We start from the raw sequence: 9,474 nt of genomic DNA, 5'->3' as shown, positions 1-9,474 counted from the left end.
AGAGAGTGCAACAGTAGGGAAAACTTTGGATAGCGTAGGGGTAAAAATTACTATTCCCACTCCAGAGAATGCAACAGTAGGGAAAGCGTTGGATAGCGTAGGAGCAAAAATTACTATTCCCACTCCAGAGAGTGCAACAGTAGGGGAAGCGTTGGATAGCGTAGGAGTATAAATTACTATTCCCACTTCACAGAGTGCAACAGTAGGGAAAGCGTTGGATAGCGTAGGAGTATAAATTACTATTCCCACTCCAGAGAGTGCAACAGTAGGGAAAGCGTTGGAGAGCGTAGGGGTAACAATTACTATTCCAACTCCAGAGATTGCAACAGTAGGGAAAGCGTAGGATAGCGTACGGTTAAAAATTACTATTCCCACTCCAGAGAGTGCAATAGTAGGGAAAGCGTTGGATAGCGTAGGGGTAAAAATTACTATTCCCACTCCAGAGAGTGCAACAGTAGGGAAAGTGTTGGAGAAGCGTAGGGGTTAAAATAACATACTTATAAATAAAAAAATGTTTTAGTAATAAAAATTTAAACTATTAAATAAATATAAACCATACACAATGCCTATACATAATTATTAAAGACATGATTATCAAATGTATTTAGCCCAAATTAAATATAACAAAAATACCAATGTATATTATTTAATGACCAATTAATAATTAATTATCAATTATATTATTAACAAAACAATTAATTTAAATGCATTATTACTTAATTACATTTAAATTACTTCCCACCATATTCCCCTATTAACCCACTACCCGCAACAGAACACATTTATCTATTTATGAATTAATGAAAATTATTTACCAATTAATTAAAATTAATAACCAATTAATTAAAATTAATTAGCAATTATTTCAAATTAATTTATAATTCCAACTAAGTCATAAATAATTAAACATAATTAAATTACTTCCCACCCTATTCCCCTATAAACCCTCAACCCGCTACAGAAAATATTTATCAATTAATTAAAAATAATTTCCAAATAATAAAAATTATTTAGCAATTAATTAAAATTAATTTATAACTCCTAATAATGAATATTTAATTAAACATAATTAAATTACTTCCCACCCTATTCCCCTATAAACCCACAACCCGCTACAAAACATATTTATCAATTAATCAATTGATTAAAATTAATTTCCAATAAATTAAAATTATATAGCAATTAATGAAAATAACTTATAACTCCTACTAATTAATAATTATTTAAACATAATTAAATTACTTCCCACCCTATTCCCCCATAAACCCACAACCGCTACAGAACATATTTATCAATTAATTAAAATGAATTTCCAATTAATTAAAATTAATTATCAATTAATTAAAAATATTTAATAACTTCTACTAATTAATAATTAATTAAACATAATTAAATTACTTCCCACCCTATTCCCCTATAAACCCACTACCCGCTCCGGTACTAAAACATATAATTTGCTTATAAATAAATGTATTAATATATAAAATTAATACACATCTAATATTATTTATTTTAAATACTTAAGTAACACATATAACACATACACAATAAAAAACAAAAAAATCATACAAATATCGATATTAGTGTCATCGAAATTAGTGACATCGATATATATGCTATCGATATTACTAACTTCGATATTACTTACATCGATATAAATAATTTCGATATTACTTACCTTAGGGTCGATATTCTGTCCAACGATATTCTTGACATCGATATTCTATACCTTCGAAATTTTTAACACGATATTTTGGTAGGTCGATATTTACAATTCAATATTTTGACTGTGTACCTTATTACACATCACCCCTAAGATAGGCCCTATGTAGTCGTAAGGGCAGGGTACTGTGTAAATGAAAGGTAGGAAATGTATTTTTGTGTTTTGCATGTCCTAGCAGTGACAAACAACCTGTTTCATTTTTCACTACTGTGAGGCATACTCCTCTCATAGGCTAGCATTGGGAATTGTTTGATACACTTTAAAGCCAAAATATCAAGGAAAGAATTATGAATAAATACAAGGGCCAAGTAAAGTAACTTCCTTGACCTGGGTTTTCCAAAACTGATGGTTTAATTTCCACAGCTGGACTCTGGTTATGTAAAACCTTCTAGAAAGTGGACATTTCGAGGCGCGTATTAGGCTATGTGCTTCACAGCCTGTCTCCAATACATGTCTGGGCTGGGTGATAGCCACACTTCGTGCATTCCCTCAAGACAACAGCCACAAACACAGGAAGGTGAGGCTCCTTTGCATTCTGAGCACTCATCTGCATTCTGATGGGTATTCCTGGGCAGAGAGGAATGGGGGGGCCAACACTTACACTTCAATAGGTAGTGTCATGATTTACCCCCACAGATAGCTTGACAGACAAGACTGGTTTGAAAGGGATCCTTGTACACTTCAGAGAGCTGCTTTGAAGTCACCCCCTACATCAACAGCACTTTGGGATATAAAAACTGGGTCTCTGACTCCCTAAAATCAGATATTACTGAACTTGTGAATGAAGCCCCGGCAGTATAACTGCAGGGCTGCTTAAAGGACTCAACTGGACTACTGATCTGGAAGGCCTGCTTTTTTGCTTGTTGCCCTGCTTCCTGCTGCTCCCTGACTCCGCTGAGGAAGAGCTGGGCTCTGCCTTCCCTCCAAGTGATCTCCAAGGGCTTCCTGCCATGCCTCCTGTTTTCTGAAGTCTCAGGGACACAAAAGACTTCCTACAATTCTGCTAGTGTTGCTGGACTCTGCTTTCTGTAAATCCTACCCTTGCCTGAGGTGCCTTCTCCAAGTCCTGGGCCTCGAAAGTGGGTTCTGCAGTTGTTTTGCAACACAGATTTCCACGTATCTCCTGTTTGCGTGTAGCAGAACCAGCACATCGAACCAGTTGCGGGAGTAAAATTGGTGCATCACATAGAAAGCAGCGCTTTGCTTCTAGAGATCGATGCATCGGCAACATATTGCCGCGAATATGTGATGTTTTCCCGCAAACAATTACCCCGCATACCATCACTCCGCAATTATTATACCACAAGTACAATCACCCGCAAATTACCACAACGCAAACTTTTACAACGGCATGCCATTACAAAGCAAAGGCATGCATGTTAAAGGTATACTCATATACTCATTGTAAAAGTTTTAAAGGTAAGTGAGGGTATACTACCCTACCGTACCCTTCCCTACACCCTAATGTAGAACCCTTGCCCAACCCACCCTCGACACCCAGTCCTTTCCCTACATTTACACTACCCAGCACGACCCCCCAAAACTACCATAAACCACTTTTATTCCCTACACAAACACTACAACAGTACCTTAATACACTACCCCCGCAGGACCCTACACTACACAAACACCACATCACTACCTTACACTATACAAACACTACCCTAAAACACTACCCTACACTAACACTACAACACTACCCTAAACATTAAAAAAAACACCCCCAGCATGACCCTACACTACACAAACACCAAAACACTACCCTAAACCCTAAAACACTACCTAACACTACACAAACACTACAACACTACCCTATAACACTACTCTACACTACACAAACACTACAACACTACCCAAAACCCTAAAACACTACCCAGCACTACACAAACACTACAACACTACCCTAAAACACTATCCCCAGCATGACCCTACACTACACAAACACCACAACACTACCCTAAACTCTAATACACTACCCCCAGCATGCCCCTACACTACACAAACACCACAACACTACCCTATACCCTAAAACACTACCCTACACTACACAAACACTACAACACTACCCTAAAACACTACCCTACACTACACAAACACTACAACACTACCCTAAACCCTAAAACACTACCCCCAGCATGACCCTACACTACACAACCACCACCACAACACTACACTACACTACACAAACACTACCCTACACTACACAATCACTACCCCAGCACGACCCCCCCACCCCTAAAAAAATTAACCCAAACCCCCTTACCTCTCTCTCGTCGTGGTTCCTCTCTCCTCCTAGTTCATTCTTCATGAAGTCTGTTTTTTTTCACAATGCGTGTGCATTTACCAATGATGCCTTTACAACGTAATTCGTTGTAAAGGCATGTGTCGTAAATGCACACGCATTGTGAAAAAATGCAGAATGGTGGTATGCGGGGTCGATGACCTCGCGGAGAAATGGTATGCGGAGTCAAAGTCCGCGGAAAAAAAGATTTGGAGTAAACGTGTAATACCTATTGCCGCAGCTGCAGCTTGGTGTGATTGACACATACCTTTAAATGCATGTCGGTATCCAGCGCATCGCTTGAAGCCTCTCAGCTCCGACACCAGTCTTCCGAACGGTAGCATCGCCTTCACTGCGCGGAGAAGTTCAACACATCCTGCGTCTGCGGGACTCAACATTGACGCATCTCGTTGTTTGCAGCCAGGAAAGGTACTTTGTTAACATTGGCCTGCGTGGGTCTTGTAGCAGGTCGGCGCTCCATCGCGGTCAGCGCAAACTTTGTCTTTGCCTCCGAGATGGGATGTGGTTCTCTGGTTTCTTCTTTTGAAAATATACTACTCTGTATTTAGCTGGTCATGCTCTTTATTATTTCATTATGCACATGTTCCTTGGATGTGGGACCTATCATGGAAAATATTGAACATCTGTATCTGTGAACATTTAAAAAATGTTGTGTGCTTTTTCAATAGATGCACAGTACATGTAGGCAGATGATATGCTTTCTGGTGTCTCTATTTGCAAAATCAATCTGTGAAGCATGTGCCATGACATTTTATACTACGTTTTAAAGTAAATAGGAACTATGTTCTACTTTGAATACTACAAACTTGTCAAGTCTTCTTTTCTTACCTCTTTTGAAAGGTTGTAGCCTTACAACATTGCAAACATGCCAAACTATAATCAGTAATTTGCTTTAGGATGATTACATGGAATTAAAGCAAAATTACGCATAATATGTTTTATCTACAAATTTGTCACTTTGTGCTATATGTTAGTGCATAATGTTTTGTTTTAAAGTGCATAATGTATCCCCATGTAACTTTTTGACACAAGGATGCATTCTATGCACAAACATAGCTGTTTGCATTCTGTTGTTCCCGTGCGATTGTGGTACATTTTTACAGTGAATGGCAAGTTTGCAGTAAATTTATACTATGAAAGGGACATGATTACACAAAGTGGCATAGTTATGTAATTACTGTTTTCTTCCAATTCGAGTTGATGGTATCCCTTGTTCAGGTCAAGTCGGAGAAAACTTTGGCTCTGTTCAGCTGCATGATCATGTCTGCAATGTGCGGACCTGGTCTGCACATTGCAAACATGATTCTTTGTTGGCCTGATGCATAACCACGCAAAGGTGCCCTGAACCTCCACTGTCCATTTTTGACACTACCACTATAGGCGACACCTATGGTGTGGAACAAGTAGAGCGCTCAATGATCTTGTGCTTCAACAGCGTTTCTAGTTCCTTTTCGACCGCTTCTAGCAGGTGAAATGCTATTCTGTGATGTCGCTGTGCAACAAGCCGGATGTCTTTGTTGATGTGAAGTTGAACCTTCATTGTCTTGAGCTTTCCTAAGCTATGAAATAACGATGGGAACTGACTCACAATTTCAGATGCACATATAGGTTATAGTTGATAGATATTAGTCCCTTGTCAGCCGCAGTTGCTAACCTGAGTGGACAAGTACCTTGAAAAACGCGTCTTGGGGCTTGCACCAATGTCTTTTTATATCATAAGTCGCAATGAATGATCTTTGACTCTGCAATGGTTTCGAAGCAGCCCATGTGCACACTTTTGTGCTTGACACGTTGAGTTCTAGTACAGGTGACAAATTGTTGAGCCGTTAAAATGGCATGATGCTAATCAATGCAATGTTGTCAAATACAAAGGTTATGGGGCAACCTTTGACCTTTAGTGCGATCATGGGGCAGTGTCCATATGAATTCCTTTGGTTTGTTGACTCACTTGTTTTTGTTGTTTGTTCGTCTTCTTTGCAAGACCCATGTGTGCATGTCGCTTTTTGGCATATACAATCATCGCACATTCACCCTATTCACTGTTGCTCGATTGTGATGTCAAATAACTTTTGTTAGATGAACTCGATGACAATGAACTTCATTTATTTTCCCCCTGTCGCAATTGAGGATGCTTTTCGTCTTTGTAGGCGTGGCGAGAATGCTTCTGGAACTTTCTGGCATCCATTTTCTTGTCTTGCTGTGATGCAAGTGATTTCTCTTTTGCCTTGCAAACCGTTATGAAGTGGTTTTCCTTTCTGCAACCTTGGCACATCTGTGTGATGGCTGGATATTTGCCCTCGTAGAAATTAAAATCCACATTGGAAACAAAGCTGTTCTTTCTTTGAGGATGTCAACTTACAACATATATCTACTTTGTGCTTGTGTTTGCTGTTCATGATTAGTGACAATTCACTCTTTGCTGTTCCAGCTTCCATTTTGGCAGCTTGCCGATCTGCTCTTTCCTCCGCATTTGCAGACAATAGCACTTTTTCTAAACTGAGCATCTCTCTCAACATGCGTCTTCTGAACGAGTCCGAAAGACAGCCATCAATGACTCTGAGATACATGGCTTCTTCATCATTAAATTCACTATCTTTACTATGTTTGATAAGCACATCAGGTCTCTCAATATACTCATCTATCGTTTCACCAACTTGTTGACTTGCTGGATTGAAAATGTACCTTTCATAGTCGCCGTTTGGCACTGGATTAAACTTGGCTTTCAACACTGCCTTAATTTGACTGTATGATGATGTATCAGATTGTGATATTTTCTTCAGCACTTCCTTTACTCTGACATCAGCAAGGTTCTTTAGGTACTTAATGATTTTCCTATCATCTACTTCTTCTAGGGCATCTATGTAATCATAGAACATCTCGATCCATGTAGTCCATCTGGTGCCAATATTCTGTTTCCTCACCGTGCCAAATGGTGGTGGTAATTTCAGAAATGTAGCAGCACTATCCTTCGTGCTCTTTTTCATTATTCTGAATGCATTTCCGGTGCACTGGATGCCACTTGCTACATTGCACGCATGAGCAGCTCACCCGGGCTAGTCATCACAACCGTTTAGAGGTCGTGTGGCACTTCCCTCACTCAAGCAGGTAAGTATGTTTGTACTTTGGTACCTGGTTGTCACTGTCATTAGAGTTTTTGCATCGTACCTGGCTGCGGATTCCTTTAGCGTTGTTTTTCTTTTTGCTGTACCTGCTTGCGACTGCCTTGAGCATTTTCGCTTTGTAATGATGATGGCTCTGTGTTAGGCTGTGGCATAGTATCTCTTCTTTCGGCCTTACCAGTGGATTTCTTGTGGGCTTTCAAAGATAATCCTCTGCAGGGCCTTCAACTTCTTCAAGAGTCATATATGGGCTAAAGCGAGGCTTAAATTCTACCTATGCCAACTTCGAACTACTCTCATCGAAGTGGCACACAAAGCACTCACAAGCAGTTTACTGTAGCATTGCAAACTCTCAGGGAGAGCGATCTAATTTCTTTGGGGCACAGATCCCGCACTCATCACCAGTTGTAGAGTTCCCCCAGTCTGGGAGCATGCAAAATGAACACGCCACAGACAGGGCTTGTAACTGACATCTTTATTCATCAGTGTACAACATTGAAAGGAACTTCTAATTACCTGCTAACTGTTAATAACCACACCTTAACACCCCCATAAATGGTTATGTAATTCTCTCATTGAGTCCGCCCAAAACTGCGGGATCCTGGCGCTCTTAGTCTTAAGACACTACACACGGCTTCCAATTGAATGTCTACTGTGTGTTTGACCTGTCCAGGGCATTGATATTGATGTTGTGGAAATGTGCATCACATTGCACATCAATGTACACACATGCATTTTATTTTTTAATTCTCATATTTCCCTTCTGTAAGTGTGAGGTTCCTAACTCCTGTACACACAAATTGCATAGGTTTTCTGTACTATGTCACATACAAGGGGCATACTTTAGTGATATTTCCCAAAAAAGTGTAAATATTCCTGTAGCCCACCATGTCTGAATTAAAAGAGAGTTGTAACATCACATGCTGTTAAAAATAAATTAGCACATTTTTTGATCATATGAGATGATATTAGTAAAAGTCCCTATGGATTATTGTTGCTAATACATACTATTGTAGTGATGTGTGTTATTCTTACAAATGACATGCACAACAAGACATGGCTGTTACTACTATTTATTGGGTTTTACATACTAAAGGCAATATATAGTATTAATCTTCAAGAATAACACATTGGGGCTGATTACGATCTCGGTTGGAGGCTTTCCGACCGAGATCGTCTGTTTCACTTCCAACCGCCAAATTACAAGTTGTCTGAGTTACAATGCTCGGTTTCCAGCAGGCTTTCAATGCCGGGCTTTTTGACATGAAAAGCATGTTGGAAAGTGAGTTTGGAGGGCCCTAGCAGGGCCCCCTTCTATTCTCAACCTTTGGTTAGAGGTTATTATTTGTATATTACTGTGTTATGTTATAGTTAGAGTGTAGCTTTGCCATAGCTGTTTGAGGTGTGAACGGTAGATCTAATTCTGTTTTAGTGTGTATGCATTTTTATTTTACGAAAGTATGGTATATTTTAATCTATTTTGAGAAGTTTTGACTTGTATGTTAGTATTCTCATGAGATGTGGTTATTTTGAGGGTGGGTTTATCTGTTCTGCTTTTTTTACATGATATATAGTGGATGCATATATTTTCTTAGAAGAAAACATTTTAGAGATTTTGGGGATATTTCTTGAGTTTTGTGTAGCTTGGGTGGCTTTCCTGGATTTGTTAATGGTTTTATTGGAAGAATTATAATTGTTAGATGTAGTTTCACATTTTTCTGGACTCTATTTTTTAAATATTTTGGATGGATTTTATTTTTGAGAGTGTTGTATTATTTACAGAAGACTTCTGTTACACAATCAGGAGTAAGTTTAGTTTTATATTAATCATTTGTTGGGTGGACTTTTTTTGTGATCATATTTTCCTATTTTGAAATTACACATAATATGTACCATTGTTGATCTTCATGTGGTGTATATCATTTTACGTTAGTTCTGTTCCATAGAGAAGGTATTTTATAGAAAAAATTAATTACTATGGAAATTTTATTCCTAGAGATCAAACATATTTGATAGTTTATAGTTTAAAACATTGTGTAGGTTTTGATTATTTAATTTTGTTAGTCAAGTGTTAGTGTCTTTATTTTCTGTTGATTTGTTTTACAGTTGTGTTTTGACTATTGTTTCAAGGTAAGATAGGCCTTAGTTGCTTTACAGGCAGCTGTACTTTTTTTGCTAGCATTTTATGGATTTGTTTATTTGTTGATTTCAGTTGTGTTGCGGTTTGTTTTAGTCTTAGCTCTTTGAAAGTTTGTTCTTTCTTGAGTATTTATAGAAATTGGTAGAGTATGGGGTAGCTTCTTCCAATTGGTCCTTGAAAGTGGTTTTAC

This window comes from Lissotriton vulgaris, chromosome 8, assembly GCF_964263255.1.
Source record: "Lissotriton vulgaris chromosome 8, aLisVul1.2, whole genome shotgun sequence".
Lineage (NCBI taxonomy): Eukaryota > Metazoa > Chordata > Amphibia > Caudata > Salamandridae > Lissotriton > Lissotriton vulgaris.
Note: the sequence above shows the minus strand (reverse complement) of the source record.